Source organism: Amblyomma mixtum, chromosome 9, assembly GCF_055824585.1.
Source record: "Amblyomma mixtum isolate Tamu chromosome 9, ASM5582458v1, whole genome shotgun sequence".
Classification (NCBI taxonomy): Eukaryota; Metazoa; Arthropoda; class Arachnida; order Ixodida; family Ixodidae; genus Amblyomma; species Amblyomma mixtum.
This window is the reverse complement of record NC_143020.1, coordinates 19510221-19533349: the sequence shown is the minus strand read 5'-3', so window position 1 is coordinate 19533349 and position 23129 is coordinate 19510221. Positions and strand designations below refer to the sequence as shown.

At 46.9% G+C, this 23129-nt stretch overlaps 1 protein-coding gene across 4 annotated transcripts in view; it reads right to left on the bottom strand.

Moving 5' to 3' along the window:
* The window catches only part of LOC149328436 (uncharacterized), a 79267-nt gene that overhangs the window by 7733 nt on the left and 48405 nt on the right, over positions 1–23129 (bottom strand). The window lies entirely within an intron of this gene.

Below are 23129 nucleotides of genomic sequence, written 5' to 3'. Positions count from 1 at the left end.
TCGCCTTTTTACCGCGGGAACTCGATCTACACATTCCGGCCATTGTTAGAAATTTCGAATTATTGCCCTGTGCGGCCGATTTCCCGAATTTAAATCGGATTGAACGTCCAGGCTCCCGTATTTTCTGAACTCACCGCTGACGGTAGGAGGAGTCAACCAACCTTTCACCCAGTCTCGTGTCGGCTTGCCGCTCTGCTATTGGCGGAGTGATACGCAGCGATCGGCGAAAGCGAAAAGTCCTCGCGTATTTTTATTTCCGTGGGCGTAATTTTCAGCTATGTAGCCTATGACTGCAACTATTTATTGGCGGAAACCTAAAAATGAAATTAAAAGCGAAAGCGAAGCAGCCACGCGAATGCCTGAAAGGCACTCCACGTGTCAGTTGACTCCTCCTACCGTCAGTGGTGGGTTCAAAAAAGGGCGGGAGCCTGGACGTTTAAGGCGATTTAAGTGAGGAAACTCTATAGCACAGGAGAACAATTCGACGTTTCTAAGCATGCTCGGAACGTGTAGATCCGAGTTCCCGCGGTAAAAAGACGATTCCTCTTTGGTGCACCTGTAAAGGCATGATGCGCTATGGTTAATGGGTTAATGCCCATGTATGCGGAACTGGACGTTGTCTACTTGACGTTCATAGATCCCTCGTTGCACTTATACCACCGCTGGCGCAGTTGTGCAGCCGTTAAGCAATGCGCCACTGCCTTGCGATGGCAGGTGCAACCACCGCTGGGGCTTGATCGCTCATTAATTGAACTTTGCCTGCCACGGTGGGCAATTTGTGTACAATCCAGTGGGCAGGTTGTGATGACGCCGCAGGGTCATGCTACCTAGGATTACATGAGAATGTCACGTGACCGGCCCATTTTCTTGAACATGGTGGGTTTCGCGAGGTCGAGCAGAATTGTGTGCGCTATAGGTTGGCCTGGCCACCTTGGCCACCCTACCCGGTCGATTTCTCGCTCACAACGCCGAAGACTACGCTGACGATGACGCTGACGACGCCGCATTTCCTGCAGAACGGAATCCTTAACGCTATCTCGTTATTAAGGAAGGTGCGCGTTTAGCGATGAACATCAAATTGCACACTTTCTGCTATTGAGAGCCACGCTTTACTAGAGTACGAATTCTCAGCACAAGCCAGAACAAAAGGCCCGGGACTGACTGAAGTGTTTTTTTTTATATAAAAGAAAAAGGCAACTTGTGTGTAAGAGAAACTTAAATTTAATCGTATATAGAAGAGGAAACCATGTGGTTTCTCGCTACCATATATATGCCGTCTGTACAACAAAATTGGTTGAAAGTGGTGCGTCTTTTCCTCGCCTTCCTTCTCGTTCCGCCCCCACTTTGGCGCCTTTGAAGCAAGACTGATCATCGTGGCAGGTGGCAGTTAAATTAGTGAATAGAACCGACAGGTTGCTCTACAAGAGCAACCTGGGTTCCACGAGCTGCGAGCACCTGCCATCGCAGGTCAGTGACGCATCGCTTAACCGCTGTACCGTTGCTCCGGGACCGATATGAGGACTCCCGAGTAGAGCACTGCACGGGCCTCAATATGAGGCCCAAGCCCGGCCCGGGCCCGAGACCTGAAGCCCGAGCCCAACCGAGGCCTGCGGCTTCAAGCCCAGGCCCGGCCCAGGCCCGCTAAATTATCGCTCTAGCGAGCCCGGCCTGGCCCGTTAATCCCGGAGTGAAGGCCAGCCCGGGCCCGGCCCAGCTCGTTTGCTCAATCTGAGCAAGTAGACTGCTACTAGACCGATAAGAAACTGGTCGACAAAGGTTCTGAAACCGCAGCTTGGCTTGCAGAAAGTTGGTTCTTTTTAACCCTGAAAGAAGTGATTAAGAGTAGTGCTCACCAGGCCCGTCTTTTGGACAGTGATCTCGTGTAGGTGCGCAAAGATAAACTTGGAAGTTCCTAGAGCCAAATAAAAAGGGCTGCATACGGGCGTAATAGACTACTTTGCATTCTCCTATGAATTAGTTATATTTTGCCGCCCGGAAGTATAAACATCGAAGCTGCCTAGCAAGCAGTGGGATGACATTTTTTAGTGAACGCGATCTCACAGGTTGAATTCATAGCCGAACTGGTCGCCTTTCAGCAGAAACGAAAAGCTAAAAGGATTGAGTATTTCACGGTGTGTGTTTTGAAGACTACAAGCGTCCTAAACTAATATGTTCTTCCCGAATGCATTTCTAATAGTCTATAGGTATGTTTTGGGATGATGAACGATCAATGGCCAATTAAGACCGTTTGAATTTTACTCTTACTTTTGGAGCAGAAGATAACGCGCGAACCACGTGATAACTTACAGGGCAAAACGCTTGTCATGACAACCAGGCTGAACAAGAGAGGAGGGATATACGAGGGTCGTTCAATAAAGATTTCCCCTGACCCACTTCCTTTGGACGGAGAGCAACGAAACTTTGCAGATTTATTAGTCCTTCTGTACATAGGTGCCACCCAGGGACACACACTTCTCCCATTTTTTTATGCATCTGTAAACACCTTGCTTGTAGAAGTCAACACGTAGCTCCAAAAGCCATGTTGTGACTTCGGAAATCAGAGTCTCATCATCTGGAAAATGCTTGCCCTTCAAATATGACTTCATTGTTCGAAAGAGGAGGCAGTCCGATGGTGCGAGGTCGGGTGAATAAGGGGGATGCGGTAGAATTTCAAAGCCGCAGAAGCGTGCTTCCATCTGGGCAACATGAGAGTTGTGAACTGAGGCATTGTCTTTCAGAAGGCGGACACCTTTGGTGAGCATGCCACGTCTCTTGCTTTCGATGGACTCCCGCAATTTCCGCCGCGGTGAAGCATAGTATGCCCCAGTAATCGTGGCACCATTTGCTACGAAATCCATCAAGACTACTCCGTGCTGGTCGCAAAAGACTTTGAGCATGACCTTGCCCGCCGAGGGCTGGGCGCGTGCCTTCTTTGTAGGCGGTGAGTCCAAGTGCTTCGATTGCACCGACTGGACACTAGTCTCCGGATCATAGCAATGGACTCAGCTTTCATACTGTGCAATCAGTCTGTTGAAAGAGTCCTCCTGGTTTCCATGGCACATGGTCAAAATAGCCTGGGAGCATTCGACTCGTTCCGGCTTTCGGAAATGTGTGAGCAGCCGGGGAACCCAGCGAGCGGATACCTTACGCATGCGAAGATGGTTCTGAATGATTTTTTCCACGGACCCCACACTAATCTTGATATTTTGGGCTAGGTCTCGAACGGTTACGTGGCGAATTTCTAAAACGGCGGCCTCTACTTGCTGGATGGTGTGTTCGTCGATAATGGAGTGAGGTCGCCCTGCAATCGGAGCCGTTTCCACCAAAGTCCGACCACATTTGAATTGACGATGCCAGTTCTTTACTACACCATATGATGGGGAATCCTCCCCATAAACCTGTTTTGTCTCATCGAACGTCTCCCTTGGAGTGTGGCCTTTCAAGTACCGGAACTTGATGACTGCTTTGTATTCCACTGCATCCATTATCACACCTCACACCACTTCAGCACCTGTGAAAGGAAGACCGTTATTAGTTAAGAGTTGCATATTAGCACGTGACCTATAGGGACTTAAGTCATTACACATGCGCAGTTTCAGCATCCTGCAATAAGTAGAAGTGAGTCAGGGGAAATCTTTATTGAACGCCCCTCGTATGTGGCTACGAGATGAGATTTACAACCTATCGCGAGCTTTCGTGGCTATTTCATTTAGAGACGTTGCGATCAGCTGATCAAAAAGAAAACCAAACGCGCTTTAGCTTGTGAATTTTATCACATGAGAAAATTACAGCTATATAATAAAGGTTATGTTTTTGGAGCTTAAGGGCCTAAGGGGAGCCAGGCTGGGAGAGACACCGAAGCAGAGGGCTCCGGATAATTTCGACCACCTGGGTTTCTTCAACGAGCGAATGATACTACAAAGTTCATGGCTGTCATGCTCGCCTCCTAAATAGAAATGCGGCCGCCGAGGCTAGGAGCAAACCCTGGTTCCCCGGCTCAGTAATCAAGCGCCTTGACCACTAAGCCACGGCGGCGTGGAAATAAGGAAATAATTACGTCAATGAATAAAGCTTAGTATTTTTCTCAGCGCGTACTATAACCCATTGCTCATCCGTGTCGCTGCTCCAATGCCGCAGTAGTGTACTCCGCTCTGCAATAGAGAATGAATAGTCGGCCACCAGCCGTTTCTGTATGTACCCAAGCCCGACTCGGGTCCGCAGCTTTAAGCCCGAGCCCGGCCCAGGCTCGCAACTTGAGGCCCGGGCCCGGCAAAACAGATCATGTCCCGGCTCTGCCCGGGCTTTCGGGCCGGCCCGAGCCTGTGCAGTGCACGGGCCCAGGCACTACTCCCGAGGAGCTATGTATGTAATCTAGAGAATCACCAATACGCATATATGGGTATTAACACATTAACTCAATCGCATCACACCCTTAAGGTGGAGTTTAAGTGTTCCTGTGAATTCTTTTTTTTTTTTTTGCTGCCAACCTTACTTTAAAATTCAAATGTACGCTGTCTTTTGCACCTTGTGGGGACGCCTTCGTCCCCTGCGTTCACTTTCCCGCACTGCACCCCACTGTTGTTAGCTGCCCCCGAAAAGCACTCCCTTTAGTTTGGTTACTCTAGCTAACAGGGGAGGGCGCTCGCGTCGCAGCGACAGCAGCGCCACGGATGGCGTGTTTGGTCGCTCGCGCGCAGGGGAAGGCTAGCTCTCTTCTCTCTGGGATCGGGAAGCGAGCAGACGTTTCGCTCGCAGCTTCGCTCTTCGTCGACGGGCGCCTCTCGGTCGGAACTTACTCCCGCCGAGCCCGTCCCGCTCGACCTCGGAGTTCCCTTTGCCCTACCGTGGGCGGACGTTCGCTCGTAGCCGTGCTGGTGAGTCGGACATCCTAGATTCCTCAGTGTATTTTGTTGCTAGCTGGCGTTATTGTTGCTATAGCAATAAATGCCTTGTTTGTGTCAGCCAGTGTGTCGTTCCTTTGTTCCCGCAGAGCAAGGCCCGCCGTGGTCGGCGTGCGCTCAGTAGCGTACGCGGCCACGGGGTGGGGTCCGCGCGGTTTTGAACTGAGTCAGCCGCGCTTAAACGGGGAGAACGTATATATCTCCCCAGTTTTAAACCCCACAACCTACAGCTGTATCACCGGGATTGTCCGAGCTATAGCAGACCTCCATAAGGGGTAAGCGAGTAAGCGAGCATTCCCTTCGTCTGAGGCACAGATTTGTTCTCTGGATATTCTCTCCATACATCAGGCTGTAAGAGCTCTAATATGCCGGGGACCAGTAAATTATCGTCCATATTAATTTAATGATTTCAACCAAAAAGAAAAAAGGCCTACCACTTAGCATTAAGTAAAGCGACATCAACAAAAAGACTGCGGCGCACCCTAAGGGTTCGTCCTTCCGACACATGGCCCTCGTCATTTGGCCCGACGGGCCAGTGGCCGATGTCGGCTTGGGGAAGGACGTCCGCCACCCTGAACAATCATTCAACCACAGCCGTTGTGCAGCGAGGGGTGCCTTGCATTCACTGGGACTCGCGCCCTTCGTCTCTGCGCCAAAGGGAACGGGCCAACCAGTGTCGTTCACCTGAACAGCCTCCCGGTGTGGCGGCTAGGAACTGGGTTCCCAAACCAGCCAGCCTATGCCGTTGTTTTAGCAGTTCGGCCACAGCGCTGGTGATTACACATGGAGTATTTGAGCTATTTATATCTGTGAGGTGAAAATGACGAAGCCCAGGTTGGCCACACAATAGGCTCACTCTGCAGAGCGTTACAACGGCTGGAAAGTGTATGGTCAGAAGACTACGATTCTTAAAATGAGCACTTGAGAGATCATGGACTGAATTTTTTTTTCTTTCTGTGAGAACTCTGCCAGAGCCAAGTCGCCAGTTCACTGTTCCGAAAAATATAATTCACTGCGTTGGATAACCAACATAAAGAAAGAACCTAAATGAATACTGCTACTAAAGTCGCCAGAAACAAAGGAATCACTGCTGATCACAGTACACTCTGAGAAAAAGCTCTTAGATCCCAATCCACACAACTGTGTACTATACGTGTTACAATGTTGAAGAACGATGGTTCAAAAAAATAAATAGACCATAGGCTAAGCTCATGTTAACACGGTATACATCACTGCAACCACTCCCCCCCATCGCGCCTCCCTCCTCTCCCTAGTGTTCCACTCTCCCTTCTAAGGCGAGCTCTGCTAAGTCCACGCTTCACGGTCGCCCGAGGACTCCTGCACACACACACCTGCATCTCCCCACAATAAAGCAAAGGCGGTATACGTACGTACGCAAAAGCTCGAGCGACACGCTGCGCGCGCCGTTCTTGCCGAGTGAGGCAAAAATTGCAAAACCCGATGCGCTCCCCACTCTGCGTACGCTCGGTCTTCGCGGGCTCGGTGACACGCGTCGATTCCGCGAGCCTCGGGTCTCTCTCGGCGTGTCATTACGGCTGGCACGAGTGGCGAGATTCGGCAGGGTCGCCGCCGCTTTTCTTTTTCTTTTTCCTACGCGGCATCGCGAAGAGCCCGCGCAGAAGAAGCCTCATGGTCAGGTGCGGAGGAGGAGAGGCATTGACACGCGACAACACAATGCCCGTCCCCTGCTTACGACACCCTTTTTCCGTCTCTGCTTCTCTCCCTTACGATACGCGTTTGCGTGGCGATGTTAATCGCGTTGGGAGAAAAAGCGAAGGCGAAAAAAAGGAGGAATGTTAATCGCGTTGCGCGACAAGAAAGTAACAAAGAAACAAGCTATATTACGCGCGTCCTTAATCACACTGCCACATAGATTCTCCGCGTTAGGCGAAGATGTCCGCTGTTCGCCGTTCTCCAGCGAATTCCTCTTCGAACATCTTGTTTGATCTTCCAGTAGCACTTGTACGGATGCCAACAATGTAAAAAGCCGATAGACTTTGCCAACGCGAAGATAGAAGTGAAGCTTTCTCTTGAGAGAGTATTATCCGCTTCAGCGCACACCGACGCATCACTGAAGACGTTATCCGAACGCACGTCCAGTGCAAAAAGGACGCATATAACTACAAGCACATTCCACTGAGACAAATAAAGACGCGTACAGCTTGCCGCGTCTTCTACAGGAATGCAAACGAACTATGACATCGTCAGCGGTATCTTTCTCGTATAAAATTAACATATTCGCTCGACACTTTTATCGCTGGCGTAGCACTTTGCGAGGCAAAACGATGCTAGCGCGATTTTTTGACGCACGTTTGAGTGCGTCTAATAGGTCTCAGTTTGTTGCTTACAATTCCGGTGGCAACAGTAAAAAATGCAGTCCTAATGAACAGTTCAGTCAATAAGTCAGCAGGTATAAATGCATGCCCACAAGACACTCCAATAACCTGCAAGGCTAGCCCATAAGCTTTGACCATGCCAGGTCAGTCACGTTATATTTTATCAGCTGAATGTCTTCGACACTGGTAACAAAGTGAAGAAGGCTGTTCGATCTATCAGGTATCGTACACAAATATTCCCTTCAAACATGGGCACAGGCACAGTTAGTCAGAATTAATAAGAGCATGTTTTTTTCAGTGTTGGTGGTGTATCTTTACTCATACGCACAAAACTTTGCAACCGCATGTCCAGAAGGTTTTTCCTACAACTTCTCTCTATGCCACGCCCTGCGGGGCTCTATACCTTCACATACACTACGAATAGCACCTTCCACCTTCCATAGCGGATCTACGTAATCATAATTGAGACAGGACATGCGTCTCAATGAAGCTACAAATCAGAAGAGAGTAAAGCGTACATGCATCTTGGACGTAGCGTAATCGCTCTGGACAGAAACCTGATGTAGATAAAGCAATGAACAACGGCGACTGCTCAGAGTACCGTTACCTGTCCATTATTCTCGAAATGGTAAGTATATGGAAGCCTGGTAAATATCACATGTCCATCAAACAGCACCAATGATGCCTAATGGGCGAGCCACCGCTGGGGTAGGTCCTGCTGCCGAGTGTACTGTCGGCTATAGGCATGCGACTTAGGAAGCATAAAGCAAAGTGTAGGCTGTTAACTCCTCGGGTAGCTAAATTTTTTTCATGGTACTAAACATGCTTCAGGGATGTATGCTTTTTCACGTAAGTTTTATCGTAGGTTATCTTTTCACATGCACGATTTATATTTGTGCCCATATGGACATAAAAGATGCTATTGCAGAAAATTAATTCACATGCATAAGTCTTACGTCAACACGTTTCCACGTGTTTTTGCAGCGTTATGCCAACATCGCAAATCCATAGCGCATTCCAATATTCCAACGTCGAAGTCCTTCGAGCTAAAGCACTAGATATAGATTTACTGACGTTTCGAGTTGAGACCTGTCTCCGGAGTAAGGACCAGACTGAAGAATGGAAGAACAGCGACACACAAAGGCTGTTAGTGTGTACCAAGGCCGTCTAGCTAATTTCTTGGCTGATGGCGCAGGCTAGAAGACTTCGAGTTTCGAAGTGCTACTACTGCCACAAAGTTAATCCTGAACAGCAGGCCACCGCAGGCCGGCGGGATGATGTAACCTATGCGAACGGACTCCCACGCGTAAAGCAAGAATGCATTAACGAAGCCAACGAGCGCTCCGGAAGTGCGCGCACGGAAGCTACCGAACTCGCGCCTTTTGACGGCAGCTATCGCTCCTGCGGTACATTTCCGCGGAAATACGAGAAAAACAAATTGAAGCCATAGCGGACACCGACAGGGGCTCTGAAGGCATCTTGGCCCTGCGGCCTCTTCACTGAAGGGGGAATCCCAGCATGCTAGAAAATATAAACTCGATTAAGCAGCCTCTGTCTTGAAACAAATGCCAATGGGGTAACCGACGCCCATCATCCAACGCCGACGTCGGCGCGCCCACGTGTAGAGTCCGTCAGGAAAGAAGAGAAATGCGTCTGGCGCGGGGTGAATCCGAAGAAGAAGAGCGGCCCTCACAGCATGCATGCTCGTGGACGGTGAGATCGAAAGATCGCCCCCCCCCCCCCCCCCCCCCCCCCCGCGTAAACGGGACCGGGCCACCGACAGAGCCGTCCATCTTAACGACGTGCCTTCGGCTAGTGCACTATCGGCCTCTGGGCCACGCCCCGTTCGTTTCGCTTCCGGTACGCACCACCGACCTTGCCTCGTACAGTACATGGCCGCCGCCTGCGGAAGTTGGATCAATCTCATCGAGTTTGACCTATTACGCTGGAGTGCTGTCGACAGAAATACTGCAGTGTTGAATTTACGGGCGCTGCGTACGTTAGAAAACAAGCTCGAGTAATCGGTATTCTGGCGGAAGCCAAGATGTGGTAAAGGACTTGAGCCGCACATGTGATGCGAACACATAGTCGGTGATCTCTCGGAGTACCAAAGTGATTACTGGGGGAAGATACAAGAATTATAGGGGACACTAGACAATAGGCAGATATACTAGGAGAGAGTACTGCGGTCGCAGGCAAGAACAGCAAAGACTCTGGAGGCGAGGTGAAAGTAGAAAAAGTAACGAAACAGGCAAGCCAGCAGTGGCCACCCTATCCCTAGCCAGCCTCATGCACGACGCCTTTGTATTGCCGCTATTGATTTTAGCTATTGATTACAGTGAAGTCCAAAATGATGGTGAAGCTCGCACGTGTTAAAAGTAAACGCTTAGTGGCGTGCGACAATGTTGCCGGAGTCAGAATTGCATGATGCGACATCAAGCATTTCACGTCGTCCCTCCGCAAAAAAATGCAGCCGCATCGCTATCGCAACTGTCATGAACTACACACTGCAGCTGACTTCTGTTGCCTTGCAGAGAAAATTACTTAATTTCTTTTTAGTATGGAAAAGAATTTATCACAATCCTTATTTATACCGTAAGTCTAGTATTACGTCTAGGATTACATAACTCCAGACGTGAAATCGGCATTACGTGCTTACAAACTAAATCTGCGGCGGATTTCATGGTCCTTTCGGCAGCAAAAAAGACTGGATCCACGTTCCCGCGATCGTCGATTGCTACCTTTATGTTCTTGTTTCAGGTGGCGTTGAATAATAATAATAAGCAGGCCAGCAGACCTTTACTCCGCTACTTATCTTTTTGCTACTTGCTGGTATTTAACCACTGCGTCCTTGATTCCCACTGATCTTGGAGGTATGATAAACAAATAAATCACCTTGGAGATCAGTCATCAGCCTTAGGAACTAACAAAAAGAGTATGACGAGTTTAGTACGTATTGACGTGTTTCGACGGGAAGGTTTCAAGTGCAGATAGCAGTAACCAGGTCGACACGATGAGGTAGAAACGCAAATAAAGAAGCATGGGTTCATTTTTTTTCACACATTATTAGTAGCACATATTCAAGATTAACAGCCTCATAAGGCATATAAATCAAATGAAATTTAAGCGCACACGAAAAACGCACACAAGAGGAGGATACACACAGGACAGGCGCTATAAGGCAGTATGCTGTAATAAGGCAGTATGCTGGGATTCACACTCACAAATGTTACAGCTCAGTGGTTCAGACCTGGCGGCTGGACTCTTCAAATAAACTTGAAGTTGATTTTAGCGCACGTTACAGAGCCCAGGTGGCAAAAATTAGTCTGCAGCTTTCCACAACAGCGCGTCTCAAAGGTTGCAGTATCATGCTGGAACGTAAAAGAACCATTTGTAAGTGATACCTTAAGCACAGTGCTACGAAAAATGTATCCAGCTCAAAATATTTATTCGTCACTCTAGAAAACCAAAAAGAAATTAATTTTATGGTCATGTAAACTTCTACTAATTTTCACAATAAACGCTTCCTTACTTTTGGAATCCATCTGATTATGTCGAGTTAAAACACCAGCGGTCATATCAAGATACCAAAATTATGTGCACATCCCAGGATTCGATGCATCGTAACGGTCTTTACTTCGAGCTGTTCCTGAAAGAAAGCTAACCGAGTCCAGCACCAGCATCAGAATGCAGAGTAATGCACGCCTTTTCATTCCGGCTTTTAATGTATCAAGCCTGCGGCATATCCTAAAGTTACGTCAGGTTTGATGTGCAGAGCAAAATGCAGTGGAAACCCAAGACATTCCGTAAGTAAGTCGGCAACAGGAAGTGCAAGGCAGAAGCGGAGTTCCCAGCAAGATACAGCTGTTGTATACTTTTCCCTCAAGACAAACGTATGTAACAGCGTTATCTTACCGGTACTCACCAATGGGATAGAACCACGGGGCTTTCGAAAACGGTTGAACTTAAGCTGTGAACAACGCATAGCGCAATTAAAAGTAAAATGATAGGTGCAACGTTACGAGACAGGAAGAGGATAGAGTGTATGAATGAACAAACGCAGATTAATGACATCCCAGTCGAAATGAAGAAGCAATTGTCTTGGGCAGGGCATGTAATGCGGAGGCAAGAAAACTGATGGTCGTTAAGGGTAAGCGGATGAAGCAAAGAAGTTTTCGGGGAGGGTTACCGCAACTGGCACAGGCCAGGGTTAACTGGAGGAATATTGGAGAGCTCTTTTCCCTGCAGTGCGAGTAGTCACGCGGATGATGATTATGATGACTCAGTAGCGGCTGCAGTCTTCCGCAGGCAACCTCGGTCCCCTGATCAATATGAGTTCGCAAAGGCAGAGTAGCTAGGCGAAATGTTTGCATGAAGTTCAACATACGCGATGATTATGCTCAGTTTACAACAAAGTGAACGAGAAATAAGTGTTCCCACCAACTTTTGGACATCCCTGACTGATTCAACGTTGAGGTTGAAACCACCGAGCAAATGGTCGCTTTTCAGTTGTTTCCAAGCAATGCATGCCGGAACTATGAGTATTTCCATCGCTTTATTTCAATAAATTACTGTCGCGCCTTTTTATCTGTGCATTCTTGCAGCTTCCATTCTTGCGTGGGCAGAATGGAGTCATGCTTACGGCCTGCTAACTCTGTTCGAGTGAGCGGATCGCCACCGCCGCTGTCGGGAAATTTCTGCATAACGACAAAGCCTGCCCACCGCTACGGAGCCGTGCAGAAACTATGCCACACAAACCGTGTCGATCAGCTAAATTAACCTCCGCATTTTGCTCCTCCAGTGACGTCTACAGCAAGCTCTTTTGAACACGCGACGTCTCGTGTGCAAGGAATTCCGATGACGAAGAGTCCGGAAGTAAAAGTGATCGGCAAGGCACACCACCACCCTCCAGCCTGATATCGCCGAGTCAGTAAGTCAGAACACTGTGCCATTTTTTTTTTTCTCGAGATTGCCCACGCCTCACGTCCTTCACTCTTTTCCAGTTCAGCACCGACGGTAAAACCCCCCCGGTCAATGTAAACAGAATATTTTTCTTGATGCTGGTGGCTTTTGGGTCAGCCCCGAGACACCTCGCGACCGCTGTGAGCAAGGGAATCAAGCACGAGAGGTGAAGCTGTATCCCGCTGTGGCCAGCGATCCTGCGGGCCGCTCTTGCTGGGTGGAGCGAAGGAAGACCATGACGTGGACGGCTCCCCCAGGCGCCCAGCGTGTGTCGGCGTTTGCGCAACAGGTCGACAGCCAAGCGCAGCTGGGGACGCGGGGGTACCGACGGTCTAGAGATGCCCGCATTCGCAGTAAACAGTGGCGCGCGTACAGGTGCAATGATTAGCGGACGGCCGGGTGTAGAACAAGTGTACCTGTGTACTTGAACCCCGGACAGCTCTGTGTAGGCAGGTTGCATAAAGGCGCAGTATTCCACCAAATCGATGGAAAGTTCCGCCTCTCAGGAGGTAAGCAAAAGGATTCTTGCGCAATTCTAGGGCGCAACAACGTGGCGGGTGCCAGTGTTCTTCAGTTAAGACACCTGCAAGCTGCTGTTTAGAAATAGCCCTGCAAATTTTAGCCAAATGTCCCTTGTAGTTTATACACAGAAGATAATAAGGCCTTATTCGCTAGCACTGCCATTGCCACCAAGATTAAGTTATCTATCAAAAGTGCTTTAATTGCTCATTTCATTTTCTTGCTAAAGCATCGATAAGCATGAAAGCGAAAACGCCTTCTGCCTTCGAAAACGAAGACTGAACAGTGCCCACAAAGACCCGAGTATGTCTTTATATCAAGGAAATCGAAATCAATGGCACTCGGAGAGTCAGACCAAGAAAGATAGAATGTTTTTTCGGCGCCGATGATATATTCACTAGACAGTCGCCAATGTGGCCTATACTGCAGCAAGAAATAGAGCTTTACTGACTTCAGCGCATGCCTGACATCGCATGTGCCCGGTTGATTGTTGCTCAGCAGACACATCGAAAATATCCGAAGGACAAATTTGTCATGAGGTCGAAGCCGTCGTACAGCATCAACATTTTGTTTCGCATTGGGCGGGTTTTTTCTCCCACTAAACGCGTGATATGCTCTGCAGTCGTGCTGCTTACAAATTTATTTCTTTTTATACGATCAGGGCCCTAAATCATTACAGAGGGGATTGGCAGGACATATATTTGGTAACATACAGTGTAGCGAGAAGAACAATAATTGGTGTAAGGAAGCAAAAAAAAGAGAAAAAAAGAAGAACAGTAATGATTAACAAGGCAAAAAACACTTTTGAGCAAGCACAAATGCTAGAGGACTTATAAAGAGAGATTACATACGGTAGTCTTAAAAGTGTTAAAGTAACATCAGCTACATAATTGGGTAGGTGGCTCCAACTGTCACAAGTGTTGGTGACAAATAAAGCAATGTTTAGTATGGCATAAAGGAACGCCTACTTCATGGCGATGATCAATGCGGTCTGAAACATACGTAGGGGGAGTTAGTAGCCGGCTCTTTAGGACAAGATGCTGATTGTAGATCGTTCAAAATAGGCACAAGCGAGAAATTAATCTGCTGCGTGAAAGCACTGGCAACGATAAAGAACTTTTCATAGCAGTCACACCAGAGACACGGTCATAATTGGAAAGTATAAAACGCGACGCTCGATACTGAACAGACTCAAGAACAGATGCTAGGGATTCAAGGCCAGGGCCCAAGACAAATGCTGTGTATTCCAATTTAGGCCGAACGAGTATTTTATAAAGAAGTTATTTCACGGAACTAGAAGAAGGATGGAAATTTCGACGAAAATAATCCAACATGCGGTTTGCGTTGTTAGCAATGAATTCAACATGCAGTTTCAAAGAGAGAAAAAGTTATATGCACACCGAGGTATTTGTACAAAGAAACAGTTTCCTTCAGGGGTGTTATCAAGCTCACAAGTGGCTGTTACGGTGTTACATCAAGAAACACGCATATGTTTACACTTCTTAACATTGAGTTCCATATGCCATAACTTACACCAATCGGGAACTTGGTTAATATCAATTGTTCTCCTCTATTTATGCATTATTGTACGTTTACCCTACTCATGTCTCGTTTGCAGTTGCATCTCATTGCTTTTACGCGAGTTTTGCTCATTATTTTTTATAATCTGTTTCAATTTTATCCGCTGTTGTTTGTACATGGTGATTTTTTTTTGTAAGTTTGTAACAGGAGGTCCCCTGTGCAGCCTTTGGCTTTGGGACCTCCTCCTGCATTTAACAAATATGTGTGCGTACTGTTTGTTCGTTTAAATAAACTGCTTTTGATTCTGATTCTGAAGGAGAGAAGCGTCAGGTTCATTGTTAATCTCACGGTAAATAACGCAATCCTCTGCAAGAAGACATACTGAAGAAGCAATAATATTAGGCAAATCATTTACATAAATGAGAAAAAGTAAGGGCCCTAGAACCGTACCGTAGTTAACACCTGAAGCAACTAGAGAGGAACGAGAGTTAGTATAATTTGCAGTCACAAATTGAGAAGGATTAGGCAGGAAAAAATAGAGCCATGAAATAACGCTGTAGTAGGATACAACTTAAACAGCAGTTGGTAACACTGGGCCGCCGTCCGCGGCGTTTTGTGTTACTCCACTAGCGTGGCATACCAGTAAACGAAATCGGCTTTTTAATTTTTTATTTCATTAAGAAACTCTAGAGCTAATAATTTTTTTCTTGTGATTGGCTTCTTGTTTAGGTAACAACACAATTTTTAACAGCGGACTACGTTTTTGTCGTGGAGGAATTCAGCGCGGCGGCCCTGAATATGGGCGACACTTCACTGCAGACTTAAGTTGTATCTGACTACAGGGTCTAGATTAGGATTACTCAATTTGAAAAGAAGTAATGGGTGAGAAACTTTATAGAAGGCTTTAGAGAAATCGATGAATATGCGTTCTGCCGTAGAACCCCCATCAAGAATGAAATGCAGATCATGTGTAAACATGGAAGCTGAGTCTCGCAAAAAAAAAATATTTTAGGAAACTCGTGTTTGCAATGACGGAAAAAAAGAACATGACTCAAGAAAATTGGCAGGATAAGAGTAGATGACATATTCCATGATTTTAGACGGGACATTGCTAACAAGTGAATCGGGTCGACAGTTTCTAGAAGCGGACTCAAGCGATTGTTGGAATAAATTAGAAATGATAATAGCACCGTAGACTTTCGTATTTCTTAAACGTTTAGAATTGACGTTATCAACGTTACAAGATGATGATATTCTTAGCTGACCAATTACTTTTTCGATGTCAACAGGGTCTATAATAATAGAGCATATTATAAATTACGTTGTCGATGTCAACAGATCTACATTTATAGGGTATATTACAAAGAAGGTGCCGGGTGGCTAATGAGGATAAGCAATATTTATACTCTTAGTAAAAACAGCCATGAACACATCGTTTAAAACATCAGTGCGCAGTTCACTCGCAATGAATTGGTCATCGGAAGTTTGTGGAACAATGGTTGATGGATCCGTTTTTTTAACTACGTACTGAAATTGCTTTGGGACATTTATTAACACTGAAGGGAGAGTAAGACAAAAAAAAAATGACTCCTTAGTTGTTTTTTTGTGCTTATTTGTAGACAGAAGTCGCGGAGTTGTATGCATCCGACCGAGACGGAGAACTGAAAATTTTAGCGGAGCGAAACAGACGTTTCTTCTTGTTAGACAGCCTTTTCAGTGGATAATTAAACCAGGGCGAACGTCCGTTAATTAATAATTTTCTCAGCGGCACATAGTAACTTGTCAAGGACTCAATTTTAAGCTTTAAAAGGTTCCAGGTAGTTGTAATTGATGACAATAGTGATAAAATGCTGCGGGCGCCGGCTTGTGAATAGAAATGGCCGTAAAGGTGAAATGGCCAGGAATCACACGGAGACTTTTGCCTCGCAAGCGACACGATGTGCAACCAGGATTCATTGAACCCTTCAGGTTTCACAGCGCACTATACTACTCAAACTTCCTGTAGTAACATACTCCTTATGATTTTCCTTTCTACAGCACTCCTAGTCTATTGAAACGAGAAATTCCAGCTTTGTCCAACACAGATTCAGAACAATACGCCTGGCAGCTGAACAAAGCATTCCGAGAACGTCTTACCGTGACATGAGTAGAAACGGTAGCTTTCGAAAGTGTACACCGTGACTATACTTTCCGGTCCTAAAAAAAAAAAAAAACTCCACCCTTATGGTGTGCCGGAGTGTTACAAAAAAAAAGCCAGTTAAGACGGATAAGCAATCGACTCTACAGCTGTTTCCTCCTGGCAAAAGCTTGTCCACTCTGCGCACGGTGGGCCCACGTGACCTTTGCCGCTGACAACGCGCGCAACCACCACTCCTCGTGTTTTTCCTCCTACCTATCCAGCCAGGTGGAAGAGAAAGACGCGCAGTTCAAAGTTCGAAGCCTGCCTCGAAAGAAGCCGTTGCACACACACACACATAGACACACAGAGACGAGCGGTACGGCTGCCCGAGCAGAGAGCCCCAACCTCTCCAGCGTCGCCGCTACAGCAGAGACCCGCGGTGTCAGTCAAGGCCATTACACTCGGCACGGCTTTGCCGAACGACCGGCACTCTTTCTTTTCTCGGTTTCGTCAGGCGAGCGCGCATAAATTAACGGGATCCGCTAGCCGCGCCTGTCAAGGACGCATATCTCCACCGCTGCTTCTCGACGCGGCTTCGGCTAGTTTAGAATGAAAAAAAAAAAAATTCCCGCATACAGCTCGGGCTATATCCTCTAGAAGGATAACCCGAATAGCTTTTAGTAACCCGACTCGTAACGAAGTAAGGCTCGGCTAAATAAGACGTAGGATAAAGGTCATTATAAGGTGCCGGCTGGAATGACTGCACACAAGCAGGAATATGAATGAAATGAATTTGAAAATGAAGTCTTTCGACAGGTAAAGATGACTATCACGATAATCATCATCATCATCATCAGCCTGACTACACCCACAGCAAGGCAAAGGCCTCTCCCATGTTCCTCTAATTAACCCTGTCATTTGCGGCCACTGTATCCCCGCAAACTTCTTAGTCTCATCCGCCCATCTAACTCTCTGCCGTTCCGTACTACGTTTGCCTTCTCTTGGAATCCACTCCGTTACCCTTAAGAACCAGCGGTTATCTTGGTTTCGCATTAGATGCCCTGACCAAGTCCATTTCTTCATCTTGATTTCGACTAGGATGTAATTAACCCGCGTTTGTTCCCTCACCCACTCCGCCCTCTTCCGATCTCTCGACGTTGCACTTATCATTTTTCTTCTCATAGCTCGCTGCGTTCTCCTTAACTTAAGCTGAACCCTCTTTGTTAGCCACGATAATAGTTACCAGTATAAAGTTCCCTGCCAGCCTTCGCAATTGTACTTGTCCTGCGCCACCCATGTCCACCCAAAACGTAACATATCTATCTATGATAACATACCGGTCCCAACTATATGTTTCTGTTATTTATTTATTTATTTATTTCATAATACTGCAGGCCAATAGATTGGCCCATGCAGGAGGGGCTATACAAGGCATTGAAAATGACAAATCCAACCACCCTTTACGTACCATATGTCCTTCTGGTAGCACTCGTTGTTTTTTTTTTGTTTTCGCAAGAATATCCATTCAAATCTATTTACGCCTGTCATCCACCTTTCTGTTCGTCGTGCCTGCCCTTTAAACATTTTCGTTTCACTGTTTTAAGTCAGTCCTAAAACCTGCAGGTGCCCAACTGTTCATTATACTGCTTATGGATTCGTGGAAGAGCGGTAAGCAAACGTTCCAGCCGAAGCAAACACCACCACCAAGGACTTCAATATCCCGGACAGTAAACACATCGATTGTGCCCTTTAAAGTACGTGGCTTGAAAGCTGCGAATCTTAAAAATGATAGACGAGTAAGCAGCCGCAAAAAAAAAAAAGAAACGCAAGCTCGCGCCACGGCCGCTCAATCTCCCGTATAGCAGCCGTGTTCGGGCACGCGCGCTGGAGTACAGAAACGAGGAAAACCAAAACTCTAGCAAACGCGGACTTGAGCGCGAACCAAGGGTAGCTAGCCAGGAGTCAAGAGGTCCCATCCACTCTCCGTTTTTCGCGAGAAACTTCTCGCAAGAGCGAAAATAGCGTCTCGGTGCTTAGCGTCTTCTTTCCTTCTGGCTTTCTACTCGTTTAAAACCCAGTGAAAGAAACATGCTCAACACCGTTCCTAATAAATACCCTGGCTCATGTAAGGACCTGAAAACACGTCAAACTGTACGAAATGCCTTTTGACTGCAGGACGCTCTCTTTTGGAACAAATTACGAACTACTATAACTACGATTGAAACTAGTCATGATTTAAACGGCAGCGTCCTGAAGATTGAGTGTTGGTACTTTAATACATCAATGATTTGAATAACAGTTGTGTTGTCCTCCAAATATACAGTTCACTTTGTTCTGAGAAGCCAAGAGATATAATTCTGGCTGAGGGAATTTACTACAGGGTTGTCTGAAGTGCACCTCACACTTGAACCTCCCATGCTTCAATATCGCCTGACTGGATGACACGTGTGCTGTATTCGCACCGGTACATCGGGCAACACCCATGGCTAAAACCACCGAACTGTTGTTCCGCAGCTCCCGAAGCCGCTGCGACCAGGAAGAAAAAAATGGAGATAAACACCGATGAGGTTAATTGCACACTCTTACGTCAAGACCATTTTTGATCAATCTTGTCGCTAGATATTGGGTGTTCAGCCCGAAACACGCCCAGAACGTGTTCTAGACAAGCGTTTTGCCCTCTGTACAAGTGGTCTGCTGTTCCAAAGTAAAAAACTTCAAAACAGGGAGGCCGACTTGTATCCTAAATTTTGAAAGCGCTCGGAAAGCGAAGGACAAGTGAACTGCACAGGACAAAGGCTACTAGCAACTGCGTTTATTCTGAACCTTTCCTTTGCTGACCAGAAAAGGTTCGGAATAAACACAGTCGCGAGTAGCCTTTGTCCCGTGCCGTTCTCTTGTCCTTGTCTTTCCGAGCGCTTTCAAAATTTAGGATGCTAAACCAACTAGCCCAGCAGACAACTTTGTTAACAAACCTTCATGCTGGGCTAGTTGGTAGGACATAGTTGAAACTTGGTTCAGCGCAAAAGACGAACACCGAGAAAGGAAACGACACACACGAAGCGTTCCGTGTGTGCCGTGTCCTCTCTCTCTGTTCGTCTTTTGCGCTGAACCAAGTTTCAACTTAGTTAAACCGACCTATATGATAGTCGCTTTATACATCAAGCTCCAAAGTTGCTTTGTATAGCTCCTGCAAAGAATTTAGCATATGGGATGGCTCAGCGCATATCCCTGACGGCTTCTGCTCGCAGAAACACGGTACTTTTAAAAACAGGCAAGCCCGCCCAGTACAGCGGTGCGCCTTTGACGCTTTTGAAATGCGCTGTTCGCATACGCGGCTAGCCCCTCACGTGCGCTATAACGGAGGCACGCCTCAAGGACCGTTCGCCGTCGTCTTCTCAGCGCGGGCCTTGGCTTTTCACCTCGCAAGGCGCAGCCGGCGGAATGCGAATACGACGAGAGAAGCGCGCTCTTCTCCGTTCCTCTTGGCACCAGACTCGGGCCTAACCCCCCCCCTCCTACAGAGCCGTGAAGAGTGGCCGCATGGTACGCACTGTATATAAGGGCATTATAACGAGGGGGAGGCAATCATTTATGCCTGCTTCCTTCTTTCGCCTAATTATCCTCGTGCAGGGGAGCTTTTGGCACCGCGCGTCGTTATCGGCGGTAAATTACAATTACGACTGCCTGGACATTTTCTCTGGAGAAACACTGGTCGACTGCGAACACGGACGCTGTGATCAAGACCCGCTTTCTACGGCGTGTTTAAGATGAGAAAGTTTATATCCAGCAGACGGGTCATCATTACCTGCGCACGCGATGGTTCTGCGCAGGGCACGAAACAGCGTCCAACGACTTGTTATAACAAGCAAAAAACGTGAGTATATGCATGGCCAAAAGGAAATAGTCAGCTCGAGAAAACCAACTTCTCTCTCATTTCACTGCAAAGGTTCTAATACCCCTGCTACACGGGCGTTTCGAATGCCTTCCAACCGAACGTCATTCGACTCGACTGCCAAACGTGCGCTGCTACACGACGTTTTTGAACGGCATTCGGTTGGAATGACTTTCCAGTCGACGGCGCTCCACGAAGACATTCGAGATTTTGGAATGCCTTCGAAACGCGACACAGCCCGAATCAACCAATAGCCGTCGCCGCCGCCGTCGCTTCGCCCCGCCCACCGCCGCGCGACTGCTTTCGGCTCTGTGGCTGTTCATTTCGACACCCGCTACTCGCTTTTTTCTGCTGTTTGTTTAGCAAATAGTTCGTGTTCCGTCTAAGTGAGTGCTTGCAGATAATAGTACACCAATGAACATTTACCGCGTGTGCATGAAATTTCCCCAGGAGTGCGCCGATGAGGACGACTGCAGTCATACTGCTGTTTACATTGGTTTACATCGCTCCGTATGAACAGCTTGTGCTCGTTTGCAAGACACAAAACGAAATATGCGCTTTAGTTCTATTAAATAATCTCTTCTCTTCTGTACCGGTTGTACCCGTGCTTGTTTACGCAGTGCGACAATCTGTGGGAAGCGCCGACGCGATCGCTCGCCTGGGAAACTCTTCACAGCCAGGTTGTTGACATCGGATGATCGGCGCTTCTCGCTAATTTTCCCGGCTTCCTCCGACATGCCCAGTACTTTATTTTAAACTACTTTATCCAGAAGTATGTTTGGTGACCGTTCGCGCCAACTGATACGGCCTAACTTGTTCACAAGCTAGCGACGTCGACGACTGCTGCTGGCCGTAAAGCACTGCTCGGCAGCTCGAGTCACACCGCCGCTTCCCGTTCATCGTATGCGCGTCCTGCGATGTAAGCAAAAGTTGATTTCATGTCACTGTTGTCAAAACTACACTCGTTGACCATTTGCATTCGCTAAAACTTGTGAATTCGTTCTTCACAACCACCGCAATCACCGATCCAACCTTGCGGACTCGCTAGGCCTAGTCGTCGCTGAAGGAAACGGAGTCGTCGTCGACTGAAATTAATTTGGCAAGTGGTTATCGCTCTTGAGTGTCCAAGTGTGCACATGTGAAATATAGCCGTTCGTTTCGCTTATTTCCAATACGGATAATGTATAAGCGCGCATGTATTTGCACTGTCCCCTCATCAGCGTGTTTTCGCTCGGCCGCCGAACTCCCGAGGGCATGAAGGCTGACCGTCCGCCGATCGGATTCGTCGGTGTCGTTTAGCCAAAAAAACTTGTCCCACTACAATAATATTAAAGTGAACTGGATAGTTCACTATAATCACATGATGCTGTTCACCTTGATAGTGCCGTTGTCGGACTAGTGTGACCGTCGTCGTCATTGTACACTGAAAACGAGCTGAGAATTTCGAATGCGTTTGGAAAGTGCCGTGTAGCACCGCGGGAGTCCGTCGAGTTCGAATGCCATTCGAAGTCTCGACTGCCATTCGACTCAGATGTCATTCGAAAGTACCCGTGTAGCACAGGTATAAGATTGGTGTTCTAGCTAAACCGTTAACTTCCTTGTGAAGTTAAACACATCAAACCGCAAGTGCTGGATAGCAAAAAAGGTTTTATTGAAATATATGTCACAATTAACCTTATCTCAATAATGACACGTCATTTTAATCAGCAGCGAATACTTTTGTTTACCTTCTCTTTAATTAATTTTTAGTATCTTGCTTTTATCTCGCCAATTCCACTCAATATAAATAAAAAAGGAGTCCCCTGTACTGTCCACTTCCTTTTTCTTGTTGTCACGCGTTAATCAGCGCAGTGGATTTTTTATTGTTTTTCCTGAACGGGAGAAGCACACCATCATTCTTATGCCCAGTACAGTATTATCATTTCGCTTTTAAACGGCTGATAAGCATGTGTGCTTGAAGACACACACAAAACGCACAACCACAACGAGATAAAATGCGCACCTTCTATTTCAAGTCTCTCAGTTATCTTGCGCATCGTGTAGAACGAACGATTACGAAAAACTGGAGCAGTGAGCAAGCTCACTTCTTTGCCGGCTTCAGTGCAAAGCTATGAATCGAAATGCACACCACATCTCAATACTGTGTACGGCTCTCGAAAGAACGGTTCCGTAGCCAACAAATCGACACATGGTCGCAAATGCAGAGTCCCAGAGACAACCCTCGCGCGAGAGCGTAGCGATATCGACCCGACATGCAAATGAACTAGCCCCTCAAATACAATATAACAATGCGACCACTAGGGCAGGTTGGTATTTCACTTTTTGAACTGCAGTAGCAATGCGCTGAGTATAAAAATAACGAGATGATACGAGACTGGACGAAGTCTTCTTTTTATATGAACCTCAAATCAAGGTAGACATGAGCCCCTTAAGTTCTTTTCATGAGCTGTGCACTTTTCAATGTCTTCAGTACACTGCCCTAACGCTAAACGAACGCTTGTACTCACTGCCCAGTGCAAACCACAGCTCCGTTCGTGACCGCTACAGTGCGAGAAAAATTCAGGGAGCACTTTGGCTCTCTAAACTGCTGCAAGGCGAAAGCGTTTCCTGGCCACTGTTTGTTTTTATTTACTTTTTTATTTTTCATATTGTGTTTTTTATTTATTTTTGCTCCTTTTCTTAATTTTATTCTTTTTTATTTTTATTTTCACTTCTTATTTTTTATTTTATTTTTATTTTTCTTTATATTCTTATTTTTATTTTTTATTTTCCTTGTCCTGACTTTACTTCTTTTATTTTATTTATGAAGCCCATGCATTCACTAGATGCGCCTTCATTCATGTTGGAACCTTGAGCCT